General features: G+C 56.6%; 1 protein-coding gene across 3 annotated transcripts in view; it reads left to right on the top strand.

The window, feature by feature from the left end:
* Positions 1-9,674, top strand: part of LOC119958190 (tensin-2-like) — a 381,277-nt gene that overhangs the window by 265,940 nt on the left and 105,663 nt on the right. Inside the window, exons 1-2 of one of the 3 annotated variants that reach the window (XM_038786558.1) lie at positions 1,379-1,656; positions 3,952-4,052. The exons of 1 other annotated variant lie outside the window; for it this stretch is intronic. The gene's annotated coding sequence lies outside the window, so the exon portion shown is untranslated. Of the gene's footprint in view, positions 1-1,378; positions 1,657-3,951; positions 4,053-9,674 lie in introns of those variants that run through there. One more of the 3 variants, XM_038786557.1, reaches the window with a different exon arrangement.

Genomic DNA, 9,674 nt, shown 5'->3' with positions numbered 1-9,674 from the left:
GGTACAGCCCGGGGTCAGATACAGAGTAAAGCTCCCTCTACACTGTCCCCATCAAACACACCCAGGCAGGTACAGCACAGGGTTAGATACAGAGTAAAGTTCCCTCTACACTGTCCCCATCAAACTCTCCCAGGACAGTGACAGCACGGGGTCAGATACAGAGTAAAGCTCCATCTACACTGTCCCCATCAAACAATCCCAGGACAGGTACAGCACGGGGTTAGATACAGAGTAAAGCTCTCTCTACACTGTCCCCATTAAACACTCCCAGGACAGGTACGGCATGGATTTAGATACAGAGTAAAGCTCCCTCGACACTGTCCCCATCAAACACACCTAGGACAGGTACAGCACGGGGTTACATATAGAGTAAAGCTCCCTCTACACTGTCCCCATCAAACATTCCCAGGACAGGTACAGCACGGGGTTAGATACAGAGTAAAGCTCCCTCTATACTGTCCCCATCAAATACTCCCAGGACTGGTACAGCAGGGGTTAGATACAGAGTAAAGCTCCCTCTACACTCTCCCCAACAAACACTCCCAGGACAGGTACCGCACGGGGTTAGATACAGAGTAAAGCTCCCTCTACACTGTCCCCATCAAACACTCCCAGGACAGCTACAGTACGGGGTTAGATACAGAGTAAAGCTCCCTCTACACTGTCCCCATCAAACACTCCCAGGACAGCTACAGCACGGGGTTAGATACAGAGTAAAGCTCCCTCTACATTGTCCCCATCAAACACTCCCAGGACAGGTACAGCACGGGGTTAGATACAGAGTAAAGCTCCCTCTACACTGTCCCCATCAAACACTCCCAGGACAGGTACAGCACGGGGTTAGATACAGAGTAAAGCTCCCTCTACACTGTCCCCATCAAACACTCCCAGGACAGGTACAGCACGGGGTTAGATACAGAGTAAAGCTCCCACTACACTGTCCCCATCAAACACTCCCAGGACAGGTACAGCACCGGGTTAGATACAGAGTAAAGCTTCCTCTACACTGTCCCATCAAAGACTCCCAGGACAGGTACAGCACAGGGTTAGATACAGAGTAAAGCTCCCTCTACACTGTCCCCATCAAACACTCCCAGGACAGGTACAGCACGGGGTTAGATACAGAGTAAAGCTCCCTCTACACTGTACCCATCAAACACTCCCAGGACAGGTACAGCACGGGGTTAGATACAGAGTAAAGCTCCCTCTACACTGTCCCCATCAAACACTCCCAGGACAGGTACAGCACGGGGTTAGATACAGAGTAAAGCTCCCTCTACACTGTCCCCATCAAACGCTCCCAGGACAGGTACAGCACGGGGTTAGATACAGAGTGAAGCTCCCACTACACTGTCCCCATCAAACACTCCCAGGACAGGTACAGCACGGGGTTAGATACAGAGTAAAGCTCCCTCTACACTGTCCCCATCAAACACTCCCAGGACAGGTACAGCACGGGATTAGATACAGAGTAAATCATCGTGGGGTGGTTTTGGCCAATGAACCCTCCTGTGCCGAGATGCTGTGTCAGTTTAACGTGCCGTCCAGGATGTACTTCTGACGTGTGTTCTTGTGTTACTTCCCTGTCTCTAGGAGTTTTACAGCTGGCCAGATGAATCGCTGGATGAGATGGACAGTACCCTGGCTGTACAGCAGGTGAGGTTCCTCTCCCCCACTCGGAGCACCGTGCACAGTCCTGGTCTCCGTGTCCCTCGATTTGACCCACACTTGGAGCACCGTGCACAGTCCCGGTCTCCGTGTCCCTCGGTTAGACCCACACTCGGAGCACCGTGCACATTCCCGGTCTCCGTATCCCTCGGTCAGACCCACACTCTGAGCACCGTGCACAGTCCCGGTCTCCATGTCCCTCGGTCAGACCCACACTCGGAGCACCGTGCACAGTCCCGGTCTCCCTCGGTCAGACCCACACTCGGAGCACCGTGCACAGTCCTGGTCTCCGTGTCCCTCGGTCAGACCCACTCTCGGAGCACCGTGCACAGTCCCGGTCTCCGTGTCCCTCGGTCAGTCCCACACTCGGAGCACCGTGCACAGTCCCGGTCTCCGTGTCCCTCGGTCAGACCCACACTCGGAGCATCGTGCACAGTCCCGGTCTCCGTATCCCTCGGTCAGACCCACACTAGGAGCACCGTGCACAGTCCCGGTCTCCGTATCCATCGGTCAGACCCACACTCGGAGCATCGTGCACAGTCCCGGTCTCCGTATCCCTCGGTCAGACCCACACTCGGAGCACCGTGCACAGTCCCGGTCTCCGTGTCCCTCGGTCAGACCCACACTCGGAGCACCGTGCACAGTCCAGGTCTCCGTATCCCTCGGTCAGTCCCACACTTGGAGCACCCTGCACAGTCCCGGTCTCCGTATCCCTCGGTTAGACCCACACTCGGAGCACCGTGCACAGTCCCGGTCTCCGTATCCCTCGGTCAGACCCACACTCGGAGCACCGTGTACAGTCCCGGTCTCCTTATCATTCGGTCAGACCCACACTCGGAGCACCGTGCACAGTCCCGGTCTCCGTGTCCCTCGGTTAGACCCACACTCGGAGCACCGTGCACAGTCCCGGTCTCCGTATCCCTCGGTCAGACCCACACTCGGAGCTCCGTGCACAGTCCCGGTCTCCCTGTCCCTCGGTCAGACCCACACTCGGAGCACCGTGCACAGTCCCGGTCTCCGTATCCGTCGGCCAGACCCACACTCGGAGCGCCGTGCACAGTCCCGGTCACCGTATCCCTCGGGTCAGACCCACACTCGGAGCACCGTGCACAGTCCCAGTCTCCGTATCCCTCGGATAGACCCACACTCGGAGCACCGTGCACAGTCCCGGTCTCCGTGTCCCTCGGTCAGACCCACACTTGGAGCACCAGGCACAGTCCCGGTCACCGTATCCCTCGGGTCAGACCCACACTCGGAGCACCGTGCACAGTCCCAGTCTCCGTATCCCTCGGTCAGACCCACACTCGGAGCACCGTGCACAGCCCCGGTCTCCGTGTCCCTTGGTCAGACCCACACTCGGAGCACCGTGCACAGTCCTGGTCTCTGTATCCCTCGATTAGACCCACACTCGGAGCACCGTGTACAGTCCCGGTCTCCGTGTCCCTTGGTCAGACCCACACTCGGAGCACCGTGCACAGTCCTGGTCTCTGTATCCCTCGATTAGACCCACACTCGGAGCACCGTGCACAGTCCCGGTCTCCGTGTCCCTTGGTCAGACCCACACTCGGAGCACCGTGCACAGTCCCGGTCTCCGTATCCCTCGGTCAGACCCACACTCGGAGCACCGTGCACAGTCCCGGTCTCCGTATCCCTCGGTCAGACCCACACTCGGAGCACCGTGCACAGTCCCGGTCTCCGTGTCCCTTGGTCAGACCCACACTCGGAGCACCGTGCACAGTCCCGGTCTCCGTATCCCTCGGTCAGACCCACACTCGGAGCACCGTGCACAGTCCCGGTCTCCGTATCCCTCGATTAGACCCACACTCGGAGCACCGTGCACAGTCCCGGTCTCCGTGTCCCTCGGTCAGACCCACACTCGGAGCATCGTGCACAGTCCCGGTCTCCGTATCCCTCGGTCAGACCCACACTCGGCGCACCGTGCACAGTCCCGGTCTCTGTGTCCCTCGGTCAGACCCACACTCGGAGCACCGTGCACAGTCCCGGTCTCTGTGTCCCTCGATTGTATCCACAAATTGGAGCTCTGTACCAATGGGTTCCTGTCGCAATGAGAATCAATGGTGTAAATGTGTTGGCCATTCACACGCTGAGGTGCAGGGATCTCCCCCTCACCTACCCCACCCACCATCCCCCAGAATAACCCTGAGGGATTGGGACTGTGATATCTATGGGGGTGGGAATGGAGTGAGGTGTAGTTATTTTTCTCATGCGACTGTGGCTCACCTTCATGGACACTGTCTTAACAACACCTCTCCCCCCCCTCAGTATATCCAGCAGAGTGTCAGGGCCGATGCCTCAGACATTGAGAAGATTCTGGAACCTCCTGACGGTCAGGACGAGGGAGTTTGGAAATACGAACATCTCCGGTAAGATGTGCGCGTCTGCATTGGGCACTCTGACTCAGGCAGGGGGCTGGAGGGGGTTACATCAGGGGGCTGGAGGGGGTTACATCAGGGGGCTGGAGGGGGTTACATCAGGGGGCTGGAGGGGGTTACATCAGATGGCTGGAGGGGGGTTACAGTGATAGGGAGGGGTGTAGGGGAATGGAGGAGGTTACAGAGATAGTGAGGGGTGTAGGGGGCTGGAGGAGGTTACAGAGATAGGGAGGGGTGTATGGGGCTGGAGGAGGTTACAGAGATAGGGAGGGGTGTAGGGGGGCTGGAGGAGGTTACAGAGATAGGGAGGGGTGTAGGGGGCTGGAGGGGGTTACAGAGATAGGGAGGGGTGTAGGGGGGCTGGAGGAGGTTACAGAGATAGGGAGGGGTGTAGGGGCCTGGAGGGGGTTACAGAGATAGGGAGGGGTGTAGGGGGGCTGGAGGAGGTTACAGAGATAGGGAGGGGTGTAGGGGGCTGGAGGGGGTTACAGAGATAGTGAGGGGTGTAGGGGGCTGGAGGAGGTTACAGAGATAGGGAGGGGTGTAGAGGGCTGGAGGGGGTTACAGAGATAGGGAGGGGTGTAGGGGGCTGGAGGAGGTTACACAGATCGGGATTGGTGTAGGGGGGCTGGAGGGGGTTACAGAGATAGTGAGGGGTGTAGGGGGCTGGAGGAGGTTACAGAGATAGGGAGGGGTGTAGGGGGCTGGAGGGGGTTACAGAGATAGGGAGGGCTGGAGGGGGTTACAAAGATAGGGAGGGGTGTAGGGTGCTGGAGGAGGTTACAGGGATAGGGAGGGTTGTAGGGGGCTGGAGGAGGTTACAGAGATAGGGGGGGTGTAGGGGCTGGAGGAGGTTACAGAGATAGGGAGGGGTGTGGGGAGCTGGAGGAGGTTACAGAGATAGGGAGGGGTGTAGGGGTTGGAGGAGGTTACAGAGGTAGGGAGGGTTGTAGGGGCTGGAGGAGGTTACAGAAATAGGGGGGTGTAGGGGGCTGGAGGAGGTTACAGAGATAGGGAGGGTTGTAGGGCTGGAGGAGGTTACAGAGATAGGGAGGGGTGTAGGGGGGCTGGAGGAGGTTACAGAGATAGGGAGGGGTGTAGGGGGCTGGAGGAGGTTACAGGGATAGGGAGGGTTGTAGGGGGCTGGAGGAGGTTACGGAGATGGGGGGGTGTAGGGGCTGGAGGAGGTTACAGAGATAGGGAGGGATGTAGGGGGCTGGAGGAGGTTACAGAGATAGGGTTGTAGGGGGCTGGATGATGTTACAGAGATAGGGAGGGGTGTAGGGGGCTGGAGGAGGTGACAGCGATAGGGAGGGGTGTAGGGGCTGGAGGAGGTTACAGAGATAGGGAGGGTTGTCGGGGGCTGGAGGAGGTTACAGAGATGGGGAGGGTTGTTAGGGGGCTGGAGGACGTTAAAGAGATAGGGAGGGTTGTTAGGGGGCTGGAGGAGGTTACAGAGATAGGGAGGGGTGTAGGGGGATGGAGGAGGATACAGAGATAGGGAGGGATGTAGGGGCTGGAGGAGGTTACAGAGATAGGGAGGGTTGTCGGGGGCTGGAGGAGGTTACAGAGATGTGGAGGGGTGTAGCGGGCTGGAGGAGGTTACAGAGATAGGGAGGGGTGTAGGAGGCTGGAGGAGGTTACAGAGATAGGGAGGGGTGTAGGGGCTGGAGGAGGTTTACAGAGAGAGGGAGGGGTGTAGGGGGCAGGAGGGAGGTTACAGAGATGGGGAGGGTTGTTAGGGGGCTGGAGGACGTTACAGAGATAGGGAGGGTTGTAGGGGCTGGAGGAGGTTACAGAGATAGGGAGGGTTGTAGGGGCTGGAGGAGGTTACAGAGATAGGGAGGGTTGTAGGGGCTGGAGGAGGTTACAGAGATAGGGAGGGGTGTAGGGGGCTGGAGGAGGTTACAGAGATAGGGAGGTTTGGAGGGGGCTGGAGGATGTTACAGAGATAGGGAGGGTTGTCGGGGCTGGAGTAGGTTACAGAGATAGGGAGGGTGTTGGGGGCTGGAGGAGGTTACAGAGATAGGGAGGGTCGTAGGGGCTGGAGGAGGTTACAGAGATAGGAGGGGTGTAGGGGGCTGGAGGAGGTTACAGAGATAGGGTAGGGGCTGGAGGAGGTTACAGAGATAGGGAGGGGTGTAGCGGGCTGGAGGAGGTTACAGAGATAGGGAGGGTTGTAGGGGCTGGAGGAGGTTACAGAGATAGGGAGGGTTGTAGGGACTGGAGGAGGTTACAGAGATAGGGAGGGTTGGAGGGGGCTGGCGGATGTTACTGAGATAGGGAGGGTTGTAGGGGGATGGAGGAGGTTACAGAGATAGTGAGGGTTGTCGGGGGCTGGAGGAGGTTACAGAGATAGGGAGGGGTGAAGGGGGGCTGGAGGAGGTTACAGAGATAGGGAGGGGTGTAGGGGCTGGAGGAGGTTACAGAGATAGGGAGGGGTGTTGGAAGCTGGAGGAGGTTACAGAGATAGGGAGGGGTGTAGGGGCTGGAGGAGGTTACAGAGATAGGGAGGGTTGTAGGGGCTGAAGGACGTTACAGAGATAGGGAGGGTTGTAGGGGGCTGGAGGAGGTTACAGAGATAGGGTGGGTTGTAGGGGGCTGGAGGAGGTTACAGAGATAGGGAGGGTTGTAGGGGGCTGGAGGAGGTTACAGAGATAGGGAGGGGTGTACGGGGCTGGAGGAGGTTACAGAGATAGGGAGGGTTGGAGGGGGCTGGAGGATGTTACAGAGATAGGGAGGGTTGTCGGGGGCTGGAGTAGGTTACAGAGATAGGGAGGGGTGTTGGGGGCTGGAGGAGGTTACAGAGATAGGGAGGGTCGTAGGGGAGTTGGAGGAGGTTACAGAGATAGGGAGGGGTGTAGGGGGGCTGGAGGAGGGTACAGAGATAGGTAGGGGCTGGAGGAGGTTACAGAGATAGGGAGGGTTGTCGGGAGCTGGAGGAGGTTACAGAGATAGGGAGGGGTGAAGGGGGGCTGGAGGAGGTTACAGAGATAGGGAGGGCTGGAGGGGGTTACAGAGATAGGGAGGGTTGTCGGGGACTGGAGGAGGTTACAGAGATAGGGAAGGGAGGGGACTGGAGGAGGTTACAGAGATAGGGAGGGGTGAAGTGGGGCTGGAGGAGGTTACAGAGATAGGGAGGGCTGGAGGGGGTTACAGAGATAGGGAGGGTTGTCGGGGACTGGAGGAGGTTACAGAGATAGGGAGGGGTGTAAGGGACTGGAGGAGGTTACAGAGATAGGGAGGGGTGAAGGGGGGCTGGAGGTTACAGAGATAGGGAGGGCTGGAGGGGGTTACAGAGATAGGGGGGAAAGAAGGGGCTGGAGGAGTTTACAGAGATAGGGAGGGTTGGAGGGGGCTGGAGGAGGTTACAGAGATAGGGTTGTCGGGGGCTGGAGGAGGTTACAGAGATAGGGAGGGGTGTAGGGGGCTGGAGGAGGTGACAGCGATAGGGAGGGGTGTAGGGGATGGAGGAGGTTACAGAGATAGGGAGAGGTGTAGGGGGCTGGAAGAGGTTACAGAGATAGGGAGGGGTTTAAGGGGCTGGAGGAGGTTACAGAGATAGGGAGGGTTGTAGGGGGCTGGAGGAGGTTACAGAGATAGGGAGGGTTGTAGGGGGCTGGAAGAGGTTACAGAGATAGGGAGGGGTGTAGGGGGCTGGAGGAGGTTACAGAGATAGGGAGGGTTGGAGGGGGCTGGAGGATGTTACAGAGATAGGGAGGGTTGTCGGGGGCTGGAGTAGGTTACAGAGATAGGGAGGGGTGTTGGGGGCTGGAGGAGGTTACAGAGATAGGGAGGGTTGTAGGGGAGTTGGAGGAGGTTACAGAGATAGGGAGGGGTGTACGGGGCTGGAGGAGGTTACAGAGATAGGTAAGGGCTGGAGGAGGTTACAGAGATAGGGAGGGTTGTCGGGAGCTGGAGGACGTTACAGAGATAGGGAGGGGTGAAGGGGGGCTGGAGGAGGTTACAGAGATAGGCAGGGCTGGAGGGGGTTACAGAGATAGGGAGGGAAGTAGGTGCTGGACGAGGTTACTGAGATAGGGAGGGTTGTCGGGGACTGGAGGAGGTTACAGAGATAGGGAGGGGTGTAGGGGCCTGGAGGAGGTTACAGAGATAGGGAAGGGAGGGGGCTGGAGGAGGTTACAGAGATGGGGAGGGTTGTAGGGGGCTGGAGGAGGTTACAGAGATAGGGAGGGTTGTAGGGACTGGAGGAGGTTACTGGAAAAGATATAGTTCGAGTACATTGGATGGGTCGTTCTTTGTACAATGTGTGTAGGAGGGTTTTCTGACACAATATGTTGACAGGCCAACAAGAGGTGAGGCCACTTTGGATTTGGTTTTGGGTAATGAGCCAGGCCAGGTGTTAGATCTGGAGGTAGGTGAACACTTTGGAGACAGTGACCACAATTCGGTGACCTTTACGTTAGTGATGGAAAGGGATAAGTATACCCCGCAGGGCAAGAGTTATAGCTGGGGGAAGGGCAATTATGATGCCATTAGACATGACTTAGGATGTGTTGGTTGGAGAAGTAGGCTGCAAGGGTTGGGCACACTGGATATGTGGAGCTTGTTCAAGGAACAGCTATTGCATGTTCTTGCTAAGTACGTACCAGTCAGGCAGGGAGGAAGGGGTCGAGCGAGGGAACCGTGGTTTACCAAAGAAGTGGAATCTCTTGTTAAGAGGAAGAAGGAGGCCTATGTGAAGATGAGGCGTGAAGTTTCAGTTGGGGCGCTTGATAGTTACAAGGAAGCGAGGAAGGATCTAAAGAGAGAGCTGAGACGAGCAAGGAGGGGACATGAGAAGTCTTTGGCAGGTAGGATCAAGGAAAACCCAAAAGCTTTCTATAGGTATGTCAGGAATAAAAGAATGACTAGGGTAAGAGTAGGGCCAGTCAAGGACAGTGGTGGGAAGTTGTGTGTGGAGGCTGAGGAGATAAGCGAGATACTAAATGAATACTTTTCGTCAGTATTCACTCAAGAAAAAGATAATATTGTGGAGGAGAATGCTGAGACCCAGGCTATTAGAATAGATGGCATTGAGGTGCGTAGGGAAGAAGTGTTGGCAATTCTGGACAAGGTGAAAATAGATAAGTCCCCGGGGCCGGATGGGATTTATCCTAGGATTCTCTGGGAAGCCAGGGAAGAGATTGCTGAGCCTTTGGCTTTGATTTTTAGGTCATCATTGGCTACAGGAATAGTGCCAGAGGACTGGAGGATAGCAAATGTGGTCCCTTTGTTCAAGAAGGGGAGTAGAGATAACCCCGGTAACTATAGGCCGGTGAGCCTAACGTCTGTGGTGGGTAAAGTCTTGGAGAGGATTATAAAAGATACGATTTATAATCATCTAGATAGGAATAATATGATTAGGGACAGTCAGCATGGTTTTGTGAAGGGTAGATCATGCCGTTTGTCATTTTTATAAATGACCTAGAGGAGGGCGCAGAAGGATGGGTGAGTAAATTTGCAGACGACACTAAAGTCGGTGGAGTTGTAGACAGTGCGGAAGGATGTTGCAGGTTACAGAGGGACATAGATAAGCTGCAGAGCTGGGCTGAGAGGTGGCAAATGGAGTTTAATGTGGAGAAGTGTGAGGTGATTCACTTTGGAAAGAAT

The sequence above is a fragment of the Scyliorhinus canicula genome, chromosome 28 (genome assembly GCF_902713615.1).
Source record: "Scyliorhinus canicula chromosome 28, sScyCan1.1, whole genome shotgun sequence".
Taxonomy (NCBI): domain Eukaryota; kingdom Metazoa; phylum Chordata; class Chondrichthyes; order Carcharhiniformes; family Scyliorhinidae; genus Scyliorhinus; species Scyliorhinus canicula.
Note: the sequence above shows the minus strand (reverse complement) of the source record. Positions and strands in the feature narration are given on the sequence as shown.